We start from the raw sequence: 15,000 nt of genomic DNA on the forward strand, positions 1-15,000 counted from the left end.
AGGAACGCCAAATTAGTCCCTCTCCTCGCTGGAAGTCCAAAAAAAAAGGTGTAAATTTGACTAAGTGCCTAGGAGGATGTCCCTTTAAGAAGGCCGACCTGCTATGGTTCTCCACCTGGGTCCGGAAAGCAAAATTAGTCCCTCTCCTCGCTGGAAGTCCCAAAAAAAGGCTGAAATTTGACTAAGTGTCATCATTTTAGAGTACCAGGCCTCTATAGAAAAGTTTGGTTTTTTGTCTATGTGTCATCATTTTAGAGTACCAGGGCTCTATAGAAAAGTTTGGTAAATTTGACTAAGTGTCTAGGAGCATTTCCCTTTAAGAAGGCCGACGTGCTATGGTTCTCCACCTGGGTCTGGAACGCCAAATTAGTCCCTCTCCTAGCTGGAAGTCCAAAAAAAAAGGCGTGAATTTGACTAAGTGCCTAGGAGCATTTCCCTTTAAGAAGGCCGACGTGCTATGGTTCTCCACCCGGGTACGGAAAGCAAAATTAGTCCCTCTCCTCGCTGGAAGTCCAAAAAAAAGGCGTAAATTTGACTAAGTGCCTAGGAGGATGTCCCTTTAAGAAGGCTGACCTGCTATGGTTCTCCACCCGGGTGCGGAAAGCAAAATTAGTCCCTCTCCTCGCTGGAAGTCCAAAAAAAAGGCGGAAATTTGACTAAGTGCCTAGGAGGATGTCCCTTTAAGAAGGCTGACCTGCTATGGTTCTCCACCCGGGTGCGGAAAGCAAAATTAGTCCCTCTCCTCGCTGGAAGTCCAAAAAAAAGGCGGAAATTTGACTAAGTGCCTAGGAGGATGTCCCTTTAAGAAGGCCGACGTGCTATGGTTCTCCACCCGGGTGCGGAAAGCAAAATTAGTCCCTCTCCTCGCTGGAAGTCCAAAAAAAAGGCGTGAATTTGACTAAGTGCCTAGGAGGATGTCCCTTTAAGAAGGCCGACGTGCTATGGTTCTCCACCTGGGTCAGGAAAGCAAAATTGTCCCTCTCCTCGCTGGAAGTCCAAAAAAAAGGCGTGAATTTGACTAAGTGCCTAGGAGCATTTCCCTTTAAGAAGGCCGACGTGCTATGGTTCTCCACCCGGGTACGGAAAGCAAAATTAGTCCCTCTCCTCGCTGGAAGTCCAAAAAAAAGGCGTAAATTTGACTAAGTGCCTAGGAGGATGTCCCTTTAAGAAGGCTGACCTGCTATGGTTCTCCACCCGGGTACGGAAAGCAAAATTAGTCCCTCTCCTAGTTGGAAGTCATCAAAAAAAGGCGGAAATTTGACTAAGTGCCATCATTTTAGAGTACCAGGACTATAGTGGGGGAATTGGAGCCCTCTGGTGGACACTCGCTGCAAATGCACCCTGAATTAAAGACATTATTTCCAGTTCTTTTGGGGCCCTATTTTCAGGCGTAAATTTGACTAAGTGTCTAGGGGCATGTCCCTTTAAGAAGGCCGACCTGCTATGGTTCTCCACCTGGGTCTGGAACGCCAAATTAGTCCCTCTCCTCGCTGGAAGTCCAAAAAAAAGGCGTGAATTTGACTAAGTGCCTAGGAGGATGTCCCTTTAAGAAGGCCGACGTGCTATGGTTCTCCACCTGGGTCAGGAAAGCAAAATTGTCCCTCTCCTCGCTGGAAGTCCAAAAAAAAGGCGTGAATTTGACTAAGTGCCTAGGAGCATTTCCCTTTAAGAAGGCCGACCTGCTATGGTTCTCCACCTGGGTACGGAACGCCAAATTAGTCCCTCTCCTCGCTGGAAGTCCAAAAAAAAGGCGTAAATTTGACTAAGTGCCTAGGAGGATGTCCCTTTAAGAAGGCCGACCTGCTATGGTTCTCCACCTGGGTACGGAACGCCAAATTAGTCCCTCTCCTCGCTGGAAGTCCAAAAAAAAGGTGTAAATTTGACTAAGTGCCTAGGAGGATGTCCCCTTAAGAAGGCCGACGTCCCTTGGTTCTCCACCTGGGTACAGAACGCCAAATTAGTCCCTCTCCTAGCTGGAAGTCCAAAAAAAAAGGCGTGAATTTGACTAAGTGTCATTATTTTAGAGTACCAGGCCTCTATAGAAAAGTTTGGTTTTTTGTCTATGTGTCATCATTTTAGAGTACCAGGGCTCTATAGAAAAGTTTGGTAAATTTGACTAAGTGTCTAGGAGCATTTCCCTTTAAGAAGGCCGACGTGCTATGGTCCTCCACCTGGGTCAGGAACGCAAAATTGTCCCTCTCCTCGCTGGAAGTCCAAAAAAAAAGGCGTGAATTTGACTAAGTGTCTAGGAGGATGTCCCCTTAAGAAGGCCGACGTGCCTTGGTTCTCTACCTGGGTACGGAACGCCAAATTAGTCCCTCTCCTCGCTGGAAGTCCAAAAAAAAAGGTGTAAATTTGACTAAGTGCCTAGGAGCATGTCCCTTTAAGAAGGCCGACCTGCTATGGTTCTCCACCTGGGTCAGGAACGCCAAATTGTCCCTCTCCTCGCTGGAAGTCCAAAAAAAAGGCGTGAATTTGACTAAGTGCCTAGGAGGATGTCCCTTTAAGAAGGCCGACGTGCTATGGTTCTCCACCTGGGTCAGGAAAGCAAAATTGTCCCTCTCCTCGCTGGAAGTCCAAAAAAAAGGCGTGAATTTGACTAAGTGCCTAGGAGCATTTCCCTTTAAGAAGGCCGACGTGCTATGGTTCTCCACCCGGGTACGGAAAGCAAAATTAGTCCCTCTCCTCGCTGGAAGTCCAAAAAAAAGGCGTGAATTTGACTAAGTGCCTAGGAGGATGTCCCTTTAAGAAGGCCGACGTGCTATGGTTCTCCACCCGGGTACGGAAAGCAAAATTAGCCCCTCTCCTCGCTGGAAGTCCAAAAAAAAGGCGTGAATTTGACTAAGTGCCTAGGAGGATGTCCCTTTAAGAAGGCCGACGTGCTATGGTTCTCCACCTGGGTACGGAAGGCCAAATTAGCCCCTCTCCTCGCTGGAAGTCCAAAAAAAAGGCGGAAATTTGACTAAGTGCCTAGGAGCATTTCCCTTTAAGAAGGCCGACCTGCTATGGTTCTCCACCCGGGTCCGGAACTCAAAATTAGTCCCTCTCCTAGTTGGAAGTCATCAAAAAAAGGCGGAAATTTGACTAAGTGCCATCATTTTAGAGTACCAGGACTATAGCTGGGGAATTGGAGCCCTCTGGTGGACACTCGCTGCAAATGCACCCTGAATTAAACACATTATTTCCAGTTCTTTTGGTGTTCCCGGGGAATGAGAGGCCTTTTGTGGGCCAGAAAGAGTGGGGGACCCTTGGAGCCCCTATTTTCAGACAGTTTGGCTTATTTCGGTGACGCCGGGGCGTCCATCAGGTCTTCCCGGGGAATGAGAGGCCTTTTGTGGCCATATGTCAACAAAAGAGTGGGGAAATGGAGCCCTCCGGTGGACTCCCGCTGCAAATGCACCCCCCAAATTAAATACATTAATTCCAGGCCTTTTGGGGCCCTATATTCAGACGGTGTGTAGCCCTCCAGTGGACTCCCGCCTCCAATGCACCCCCCAAATTAAAGACATCACCCCCCAAATTAAAGGCATCATTTCCAGTTCTTTTGGGGCCCTATTTTCAGACAGTTTGGCGGATTTCCTTGACGCCGGGGAGTCCTACAGGTGTTCCCGGGGAATGAGAGGCCTTTTGTGGGCCAGAAAGAGTGGGGAACCCTTGGAGCCCCTATTTTCAGACAGTTTGGCTTATTTCGGTGACGCCGGGGCGTCCATCAGGTCTTCCCGGGGAATGAGAGGCCTTTTGTGGCCATATGTCAACAAAAGAGTGGGGAAATGGAGCCCTCCGGTGGACTCCCGCTGCAAATGCACCCCCCAAATTAAATACATTAATTCCAGGCCTTTTGGGGCCCTATATTCAGACGGTGTGGAGCCCTCCAGTGGACTCCCGCCTCCAATGCACCCCCATAATTATAGACATCACCCCCCAAATTAAACACATTATTTCCAGTTCTTTTGGGCCTCTATTTTCAGACGGTTTGGCGTATTTCCTTGACGCCGGGGAGTCCTACAGGTGTTCCCGGGGAATGAGAGGCCTTTTGTGGGCCAGAAAGAGTGGGGAACCCTTGGAGCCCCTATTTTCAGACAGTTTGCCGTATTTCGGTGACGCCGGGGCGTCCGTCAGGTCTTCCCGGGGAATGAGAGGCCTTTTGTGGCCATATGTCAACAAAAGAGTGGGGAAATGGAGCCCTCCGGTGGACTCCCGCTGCAAATGCACCCCCCAAATTAAATACATTAATTCCAGGCCTTTTGGGGCCCTATATTCAGACGGTGTGGAGCCCTCCAGTGGACTCCCGCCTCCAATGCACCCCCATAATTATAGACATCACCCCCCAAATTAAAGGCATCATTTCCAGTTCTTTTGGGCCCCTATTTTCAGACGGTTTGGCGTATTTCCTTGACGCCGGGGAGTCCTACAGGTGTTCCCGGGGAATGAGAGGCCTTTTGTGGGCCAGAAAGAGTGGGGAACCCTTGGAGCCCCTATTTTCAGACAGTTTGGCTTATTTCGGTGACGCCGGGGCGTCCATCAGGTCTTCCCGGGGAATGAGAGGCCTTTTGTGGCCATATGTCAACAAAAGAGTGGGGAAATGGAGCCCTCCGGTGGACTCCCGCTGCAAATGCACCCCCCAAATTAAAGACATTAATTCCAGGCCTTTTGGGGCCCTATATTCAGACGGTGTGGAGCCCTCCAGTGGACTCCCGCCTCCAATGCACCCCCATAATTATAGACATCACCCCCCAAATTAAACACATTATTTCCAGTTCTTTTGGGCCCCTATTTTCAGACGGTTTGGCGTATTTCCTTGACGCCGGGGAGTCCTACAGGTGTTCCCGGGGAATGAGAGGCCTTTTGTGGGCCAGAAATAGTGGGGAACCCTTGGAGCCCCTATTTTCAGACAGTTTGCCGTATTTCGGTGACGCCGGGGCGTCCGTCAGGTCTTCCCGGGGAATGTGAGGCCTTTCGTGGGCCATATTTTCAGACAGATTGGCCTGTTTCAGTGACGCCGAGGCGTCCATCAGGTCTTCCCGGGGAGTGTGAGGCCTTTTGGGGCCCTATTTTCAGACAGAAAAAAAAGAAAAGTAACCCTTACACTACAAAGGACAGCGGGGAAACGCCCCCCCAGCAAAGTCACAGGGGAAGTGGGGTAGACAAGTGGAGAGTGTCTGGGGAAAAGTCCACAAAATGATCAAAAATCACACACAGGTACGAGTGCCACAAGTCCCGCCGCGTCCCACCCGAGTCCGAGGTGCCCCCCACATGCCCAAAACGCACCCAGCAAAGGCGCACTGTGATTGGGAAGAAAAGTTGGAAAAGTGGGCAAAAGTCCGGAAAAATGACCAAAAACCACACCCAGGTTAGAGCCCCACACGTCCTGCAGTCGCACCCGAGTCCTGGGATGCCCAACATGTCCAAAAAAATCAAAAAAAGCCCAAAAAATCAAAAAAAATCCCCGGGCCGTATCTTGGACGCCGGCGTACCGCGTTCGGCCCTCGTGCCGTAGTTTGGCGACCGATTGTAAAAATTTGCCGCGACCGGCTAGTTTTTTTCCTTGGAGTAAATAGAGAGTAGATCCAGCAGAAAATATGCACTATAAACAAAGAGAGGGAGTTTGGAGGGGGGCAAAAACGCCCTCTTGGAACTTAGTCCCGCCGCGTTCCACCAGGGTTCCGGGGTGCCTGACATGTCCACGACGCACCCAGCAAAGGCGCACTGTGATTGGGAAGAAAAGTTGGGAAAGTGGGCAAAAGTCCCAAATTTGATTCAAAATCACACCCAGGTTCGAGTCCCACAAGTCCCGCCGCGTTCCACCAGGGTTCCGGGGTGCCTGACATGTCCACGACGCACCCAGCAAAGGCGCACTGTGATTGGGAAGAAAAGTTGGGAAAGTGGGCAAAAGTCCCGAATTTGGTCCAAAATCACACCCAGGTTCGAGTCCCACAAGTCCCGCCGCGTTCCACCAGGGTTCCGGGGTGCCTACAATGTCCACAACGCACCCAGCAAAGGCGCACTGTGATTGGGAAGAAAAGTGGGCAAAAGTCCCGAATTTGGTCCAAAATCACACCCAGGTTCGAGTCCCACAAGTCCCGCCGCGTTCCACCAGTGTCTCGGGGTGCCTACAATGTCCACAACGCACCCAGCAAAGGCGCACTGTGATTGGGAAGAAAAGTTGGGAAAGTGGGCAAAAGTCCCGAATTTGGTCCAAAATCACACCCAGGTTCGAGTCCCACAAGTCCCGCCGCGTTCCACCAGTGTCTCGGGGTGCCTACAATGTCCACAACGCACCCAGCAAAGGCGCACTGTGATTGGGAAGAAAAGTTGGGAAAGTGGGCAAAAGTCCCGAATTTGGTCCAAAATCACACCCAGGTTCGAGTCCCACAAGTCCCGCCGCGTTCCACCAGGGTTCCGGGGTGCCTACAATGTCCACAACGCACCCAGCAAAGGCGCACTGTGATTGGGAAGAAAAGTTGGGAAAGTGGGCAAAAGTCCCTAATTTGGTCCAAAATCACACCCAGGTTCGAGTCCCACAAGTCCCGCCGCGTTCCACCAGGGTTCCGGGGTGCCTACAATGTCCACAACGCACCCAGCAAAGGCGCACTGTGATTGGGAAGAAAAGTTGGGAAAGTGGGCAAAAGTCCCGAATTTGGTCCAAAATCACACCCAGGTTCGAGTCCCACAAGTCCCGCCGCGTTCCACCAGGGTTCCGGGGTGCCTACAATGTCCACAACGCACCCAGCAAAGGCGCACTGTGATTGGGAAGAAAAGTTGGGAAAGTGGGCAAAAGTCCCGAATTTGGTCCAAAATCACACCCAGGTTCGAGTCCCACAAGTCCCGCCGCGTTCCACCAGGGTTCCGGGGTGCCTACAATGTCCACAACTTACCCAGCAAAGGCGCACTGTGATTGGGAAGAAAAGTTGGGAAAGTGGGCAAAAATCCCGAATTTGGTCCAAAATCACACCCAGGTTCGAGTCCCACAAGTCCCGCCGCGTTCCACCAGTGTTCCGGGGTGCCTACAATGCCTAAGACGCACCCAGCAAAGGCGCACTGTGATTGGGAAGAAAAGTTGGGAAAGTGGGCAAAAGTCCCGAATTTGGTCCAAAATCACACCCAGGTTCGAGTCCCACAAGTCCCGCCGCGTTCCACCAGGGTTCCGGGGTGCCTACAATGTCCACAACGCACCCAGCAAAGGCGCACTGTGATTGGGAAGAAAAGTTGGGAAAGTGGGCAAAAGTCCCGAATTTGGTCCAAAATCACACCCAGGTTCGAGTCCCACAAGTCCCGCCGCGTTCCACCAGAGTGCCGGGGTGCCTACAATGTCCACAACTTACCCAGCAAAGGCGCACTGTGAGTGGGCAAGAAAAGTTGGGAAAGTGGGCAAAAGTCCCGAATTTGATCCAAAATTATACCCAGGTTAAGGTCCCACAAGTCCCGCCGCGTTCCACCAGAGTGCCGGGGTGCCTACAATGTCCACAACTTACCCAGCAAAGGCGCACTGTGATACATTATTTCCAGTTCTTTTGGTGTTCCCGGGGAATGAGAGGCCTTTTGTGGGCCAGAAAGAGTGGGGAACCCTTGGAGCCCCTATTTTCAGACAGTTTGGCTTATTTCGGTGACGCCGGGGCGTCCATCAGGTCTTCCCGGGGAATGAGAGGCCTTTTGTGGGCCAGAAAGAGTGGGGAACCCTTGGAGCCCCTATTTTCAGACAGTTTGGCTTATTTCGGTGACGCCGGGGCGTCCATCAGGTCTTCCCGGGGAATGAGAGGCCTTTTGTGGCCATATGTCAACAAAAGAGTGGGGAAATGGAGCCCTCCGGTGGACTCCCGCTGCAAATGCACCCCCCAAATTAAATACATTAATTCCAGGCCTTTTGGGGCCCTATATTCAGACGGTGTGGAGCCCTCCAGTGGACTCCCGCCTCCAATGCACCCCCATAATTATAGACATCACCCCCCAAATTAAACACATTATTTCCAGTTCTTTTGGGCCCCTATTTTCAGACGGTTTGGCGTATTTCCTTGACGCCGGGGAGTCCTACAGGTGTTCCCGGGGAATGAGAGGCCTTTTGTGGGCCAGAAAGAGTGGGGAACCCTTGGAGCCCCTATTTTCAGACAGTTTGCCGTATTTCGGTGACGCCGGGGCGTCCATCAGGTCTTCCCGGGGAATGTGAGGCCTTTCGTGGGCCATATTTTCAGACAGATTGGCCTGTTTCAGTGACGCCGAGGCGTCCATCAGGTCTTCCCGGGGAGTGTGAGGCCTTTTGGGGCCCTATTTTCAGACAGAAAAAAAAGAAAAGTAACCCTTACACTACAAAGGACAGCGGGGAAACGCCCCCCCAGCAAAGTCACAGGGGAAGTGGGGTAGACAAGTGGAGAGTGTCTGGGGAAAAGTCCACAAAATGATCAAAAATCACACCCAGGTACGAGTGCCACAAGTCCCGCCGCGTCCCACCCGAGTCCGAGGTGCCCCCCACATGCCCAAAACGCACCCAGCAAAGGCGCACTGTGAGTGGGGAAGAAAAGTTGGAAAAGTGGGCAAAAGTCCCGAATTTGATCCAAAATTATACCCAGGTTCGAGTCCCACAAGTCCCGCCGCGTTCCACCAGTGTCCCGGGGTGCCTACAATGTCCACAACGCACCCAGCAAAGGCGCACTGTGATTGGGAAGAAAAGTTGGGAAAGTGGGCAAAAGTCCCGAATTTGGTCCAAAATCACACCCAGGTTCGAGTCCCACAAGTCCCGCCGCGTTCCACCAGGGTTCCGGGGTGCCTACAATGTCCACAACGCACCCAGCAAAGGCGCACTGTGATTGGGAAGAAAAGTTGGGAAAGTGGGCAAAAGTCCGGAAAAATGACCAAAAACCACACCCAGGTTAGAGCCCCACACGTCCTGCAGTCGCACCCGAGTCCTGGGATGCCCAACATGTCCAAAAAAATCAAAAAAAGCCCAAAAAATCAAAAAAATCCCCGGGCCGTATCTTGGACGCCGGCGTACCGCGTTCGGCCCTCGTGCCGTAGTTTGGCGACCGATTGTAAAAATTTGCCGCGACCGGCTAGTTTTTTTCCTTGGAGTAAATAGAGAGTAGATCCAGCAGAAAATATGCACTATAAACAAAGAGAGGGAGTTTGGAGGGGGGCAAAAACGCCCTCTTGGAACTTAGTCCCGCCGCGTTCCACCAGGGTTCCGGGGTGCCTGACATGTCCACGACGCACCCAGCAAAGGCGCACTGTGATTGGGAAGAAAAGTTGGGAAAGTGGGCAAAAGTCCCAAATTTGATTCAAAATCACACCCAGGTTCGAGTCCCACAAGTCCCGCCGCGTTCCACCAGGGTTCCGGGGTGCCTGACATGTCCACGACGCACCCAGCAAAGGCGCACTGTGATTGGGAAGAAAAGTTGGGAAAGTGGGCAAAAGTCCCGAATTTGGTCCAAAATCACACCCAGGTTCGAGTCCCACAAGTCCCGCCGCGTTCCACCAGGGTTCCGGGGTGCCTACAATGTCCACAACGCACCCAGCAAAGGCGCACTGTGATTGGGAAGAAAAGTGGGCAAAAGTCCCGAATTTGGTCCAAAATCACACCCAGGTTCGAGTCCCACAAGTCCCGCCGCGTTCCACCAGTGTCTCGGGGTGCCTACAATGTCCACAACGCACCCAGCAAAGGCGCACTGTGATTGGGAAGAAAAGTTGGGAAAGTGGGCAAAAGTCCCGAATTTGGTCCAAAATCACACCCAGGTTCGAGTCCCACAAGTCCCGCCGCGTTCCACCAGTGTCTCGGGGTGCCTACAATGTCCACAACGCACCCAGCAAAGGCGCACTGTGATTGGGAAGAAAAGTTGGGAAAGTGGGCAAAAGTCCCGAATTTGGTCCAAAATCACACCCAGGTTCGAGTCCCACAAGTCCCGCCGCGTTCCACCAGTGTCTCGGGGTGCCTACAATGTCCACTACTTACCCAGCAAAGGCGCACTGTGAGTGGGAAGAAAAGTTGGGAAAGTGGGCAAAAGTCCCGAATTTGGTCCAAAATCACACCCAGGTTCGAGTCCCACAAGTCCCGCCGCGTTCCACCAGTGTCTCGGGGTGCCTACAATGTCCACAACTTACCCAGCAAAGGCGCACTGTGATTGGGAAGAAAAGTTGGGAAAGTGGGCAAAAGTCCCGAATTTGGTCCAAAATCACACCCAGGTTCGAGTCCCACAAGTCCCGCCGCGTTCCACCAGGGTTCCGGGGGTGCCTGGCATGTCCACAACTTACCCAGCAAAGGCGCACTGTGATTGGGAAGAAAAGTTGGGAAAGTGGGCAAAAGTCCCGAATTTGGTCCAAAATCACACCCAGGTTCGAGTCCCACAAGTCCTGCCGCGTTCCACCAGGGTCTCGGGGTGCCTACAATGTCCACAACGCACCCAGCAAAGGCGCACTGTGATTGGGAAGAAAAGTTGGGAAAGTGGGCAAAAGTCCCGAATTTGGTCCAAAATCACACCCAGGTTCGAGTCCCACAAGTCCCGCCGCGTTCCACCAGGGTTCCGGGGTGCCTACAATGTCCACAACGCACCCAGCAAAGGCGCACTGTGATTGGGAAGAAAAGTTGGGAAAGTGGGCAAAAGTCCCGAATTTGGTCCAAAATCACACCCAGGTTCGAGTCCCACAAGTCCCGCCGCGTTCCACCAGGGTTCCGGGGTGCCTACAATGTCCACAACTTACCCAGCAAAGGTGCACTGTGATTGGGAAGAAAAGTTGGGAAAGTGGGCAAAAGTCCCGCATTTGGTCCAAAATCACACCCAGGTTCGAGTCCCACAAGTCCCGCCGCGTTCCACCAGTGTTCCGGGGTGCCTACAATGCCTAAGACGCACCCAGCAAAGGCGCACTGTGATTGGGAAGAAAAGTTGGGAAAGTGGGCAAAAGTCCCGAATTTGGTCCAAAATCACACCCAGGTTCGAGTCCCACAAGTCCCGCCGCGTTCCACCAGTGTTCCGGGGTGCCTACAATGCCTAAGACGCACCCAGCAAAGGCGCACTGTGATTGGGAAGAAAAGTTGGGAAAGTGGGCAAAAGTCCCGAATTTGGTCCAAAATCACACCCAGGTTCGAGTCCCACAAGTCCCGCCGCGTTCCACCAGTGTCTCGGGGTGCCTACAATGTCCACAACTTACCCAGCAAAGGCGCACTGTGAATGGGAAGAAAAGTTGGGAAAGTGGGCAAAAGTCCCGAATTTGGTCCAAAATCACACCCAGGTTCGAGTCCCACAAGTCCCGCCGCGTTCCACCAGGGTTCCGGGGTGCCTACAATGTCCACAACGCACCCAGCAAAGGCGCACTGTGATTGGGAAGAAAAGTTGGGAAAGTGGGCAAAAGTCCCGAATTTGGTCCAAAATCACACCCAGGTTCGAGTCCCACAAGTCCCGCCGCGTTCCACCAGGGTTCCGGGGTGCCTACAATGTCCACAACGCACCCAGCAAAGGCGCACTGTGAGTGGGAAGAAAAGTTGGGAAAGTGGGCAAAAGTCCCGAATTTGGTCCAAAATCACACCCAGGTTCGAGTCCCACAAGTCCCGCCGCGTTCCACCAGGGTCTCGGGGTGCCTACAATGTCCACAACGCACCCAGCAAAGGCGCACTGTGATTGGGAAGAAAAGTTGGGAAAGTGGGCAAAAGTCCCGAATTTGGTCCAAAATCACACCCAGGTTCGAGTCCCACAAGTCCCGCCGCGTTCCACCAGTGTCTCGGGGTGCCTACAATGTCCACGACGCACCCAGCAAAGGCGCACTGTGATTGGGAAGAAAAGTTGGGAAAGTGGGCAAAAGTCCCGAATTTGGTCCAAAGTCACACCCAGGTTCGAGTCCCACAAGTCCCGCCGCGTTCCACCAGGGTTCCGGGGTGCCTACAATGTCCACAACTTACCCAGCAAAGGCGCACTGTGATTGGGAAGAAAAGTTGGGAAAGTGGGCAAAAGTCCCGAATTTGATCCAAAATTATGCCCGGGTTGGAGTACCACGAGTCCGGCCGCGTTCCACCGGTGTCCCGGGGGTGCCTGGCATGTCCACAACTTACCCAGCAAAGGCGCACTGTGATTGGGAAGAAAAGTTGGGAAAGTGGGCAAAAGTCCCGAATTTGATCCAAAATTATGCCCGGGTTGGAGTACCACGAGTCCGGCCGCGTTCCACCGGTGTCCCGGGGGTGCCTGGCATGTCCACAACTTACCCAGCAAAGGCGCACTGTGATTGGGAAGAAAAGTTGGGAAAGTGGGCAAAAGTCCCGAATTTGATCCAATATTATGCCCGGGTTGGAGTACCACGAGTCCGGCCGCGTTCCACCGGTGTCCCGGGGGTGCCTGCCATGTCCACAACTTACCCAGCAAAGGCGCACTGTGATTCAGAAGAAAAGTTGGGAAAGTGGGGAAAAAAAGGACCGGGAAATATCCAAAATTATGCCCGGGTTGGAGTACCACGAGTCCGGCCGCGTTCCACCGGTGTCCCGGGGGTGCCTGGCACGTCCACAACTTACCCAGCAAAGGCGCACTGTCAGTGGGGAAGACCAAACATGTCTCGGATTTTTTCCAAGTACCTTAACGAGAGAGGCTAAAAAGCACCTGTTTTTACCTTCTCTCGTTGTTGTACTTAGAAAAAAAACGAGAAAATAAAAAATCTGGGTTTTTTTCTAAGTACCTTAACGAGAGAGGCTAAAAAAAACCATTTTTTACCTTCTCTCGTTGTTGTACTTAGAAAAAAAACGAGAAAAAAAATTTTCCCCATTCATTTCAATGGGAGTTCATTTTTTTTTGGGGATTTTTTCTAAGTACCTTAACGAGAGAGGCTTAATTTTTCACCTACTTTTTACCTTCTCTCGATTTTTCGTTTTTTACCTGGTCGACCAAAACACCTCCATCTCGTTACTATGTGCACCATGTCTGACAGGCTGAAATCACAGGGAACGCGTCCGAGTCAAAGTGAGCTATTTTCGGACACAAATATGGTGTTTTTCCCCTCTATCCTCTGGTTCTTTTTTCAAACTGATCTTCCAGCATCTGAGCGACAGGGGCTCATGCAGACACCTGTGTCCGCCCGAGGGGCGCCTTCCCGGACACATATATGGTGCTTCCCCCCTCTTTACCCCGGTCCTTTTTCAAACTGATCTTCCAGCATCTGAGCGACAGGGGCTCATGCAGACACCTGTGTCCGCCCGAGGGGCGCCTTCCCGGACACATATATGGTGCTTCCCCCCTCTTTACCCCGGTCCTTTTTCAAACTGATCTTCCAGCATCTGAGCGACAGGGGCTCATGCAGACACCTGTGTCCGCCCGAGGGGCGCCTTCCCGGACACATATATGGTGCTTTCCCCCTCTTTACCCCGGTCCTTTTTCAAACTGCTCTTCCAGCATCTGAGCGACAGGGGCTCATGCAGACACCTGTGTCCGCCTAAGGGGCGCTGTTTCGGACACATTTTCAACTTTTCCCGCATGAATGAAATCCTGGAACTGATTCCACCCAGGTACTTAGGACTTCCAGGGCTTGAGCGACAGGGGCTCTGTCCGGAGCGTGTGTCCGCCTAGGGGGCGCTGTCCCGGACACATTTTCAACTTTTCCCGCATGAATGAAATCCTGGAACTGATTCCACCCAGGTACTTAGGACTTCCAGGGCTTGAGCGACAGGGGCTCATGCAGACACCTGTGTCCGCCTAAGGGGCGCCTTCTCGGACACATTTTCAACTTTTCCGGCATGAATGAAATCCTGGAACTGATTCCACCCAGGTACTTAGGGCTTCCAGGGCTTGAGCGACAGGGGCTCTGTCCGGAGCGTGTGTCCGCCTAGGGGGCGCTGTCTCGGACACATTTTCAACTTTTCCCGCATGGATGAAATCCTGGAACTGATTCCACCCAGGTACTTAGGGCTTCCAGGGCTTGAGCGACAGGGGCTCTGTCCGGAGCGTGTGTCCGCCTAGGGGGCGCTGTCTCGGACACATTTTCAACTTTTCCCGCATGGATGAAATCCTGGAACTGATTCCACCCAGGTACTTAGGGCTTCCAGGGCTTGAGCGACAGGGGCTCTGTCCGGAGCGTGTGTCCGCCTAGGGGGCGCTGTCTCGGACACATTTTCAACTTTTCCCGCATGGATGAAATCCTGGAACTGATTCCACCCAGGTACTTAGGGCTTCCAGGGCTTGAGCGACAGGGGCTCTGTCCGGAGCGTGTGTCCGCCTAGAGGGCGCTGTCTCGGACACATTTTCAACTTTTCCCGCATGAATGAAATCCTGGAACTGATTCCACCCAGGTACTTAGGGCTTCCAGGGCTTGAGCGACAGGGGCTCTGTCCGGAGCGTGTGTCCGCCTAGGGGGCGCTGTCTCGGACACATTTTCAACTTTTCCCGCATGGATGAAATCCTGGAACTGATTCCACCCAGGTACTTAGGACTTCCAGGGCTTGAGCGACAGGGGCTCTGTCCGGAGCGTGTGTCCGCCTAGGGGGCGCTGTCCCGGACACATTTTCAACTTTTCCCGCATGAATGAAATCCTGGAACTGATTCCACCCAGGTATTTAGGACTTCCAGGGCTTGAGCGACAGGGGCTCTGTCCGGAGCGTGTGTCCGCCTAGGGGGCGCTGTCTCGGACACATTTTCAACTTTTCCCGCATGAATGAAATCCTGGAACTGATTCCACCCAGGTACTTGGTGCTTCCAGGGCTCGAGCGACAGGGGCTCGGTCCGGAGCGCGCGTCCGCCTAGGGGGCGCTGTCTCGGACACATTTTCAACTTTTCCCGTATGAATGAAATCCCGGACCTCCGTCCAGGTACTCGGGGCTTCCCAGGACTTGAGCGACAGGGGCTCGGACCTGGGAAAAGCCCCGGCCCACTTCCCCTTTCCCCTCTAACCCTCTGGTAAACACGACTTGCCACGGAGCGGCCCTCACCGGCCGGCGTCAGCCGGTTACCCAGGTGGGGGATTCCTCCGGCCCTGCAGGTCTGCCTCTATTGCCGCCCGGCAAGCCCGATTTGAAGCGAGATCGAGACGACCCGTCTGCCCTAGTTGTCC

Source organism: Nerophis lumbriciformis, unplaced genomic scaffold, assembly GCF_033978685.3.
Source record: "Nerophis lumbriciformis unplaced genomic scaffold, RoL_Nlum_v2.1 HiC_scaffold_50, whole genome shotgun sequence".
NCBI classification, from domain to species: Eukaryota; Metazoa; Chordata; class Actinopteri; order Syngnathiformes; family Syngnathidae; genus Nerophis; species Nerophis lumbriciformis.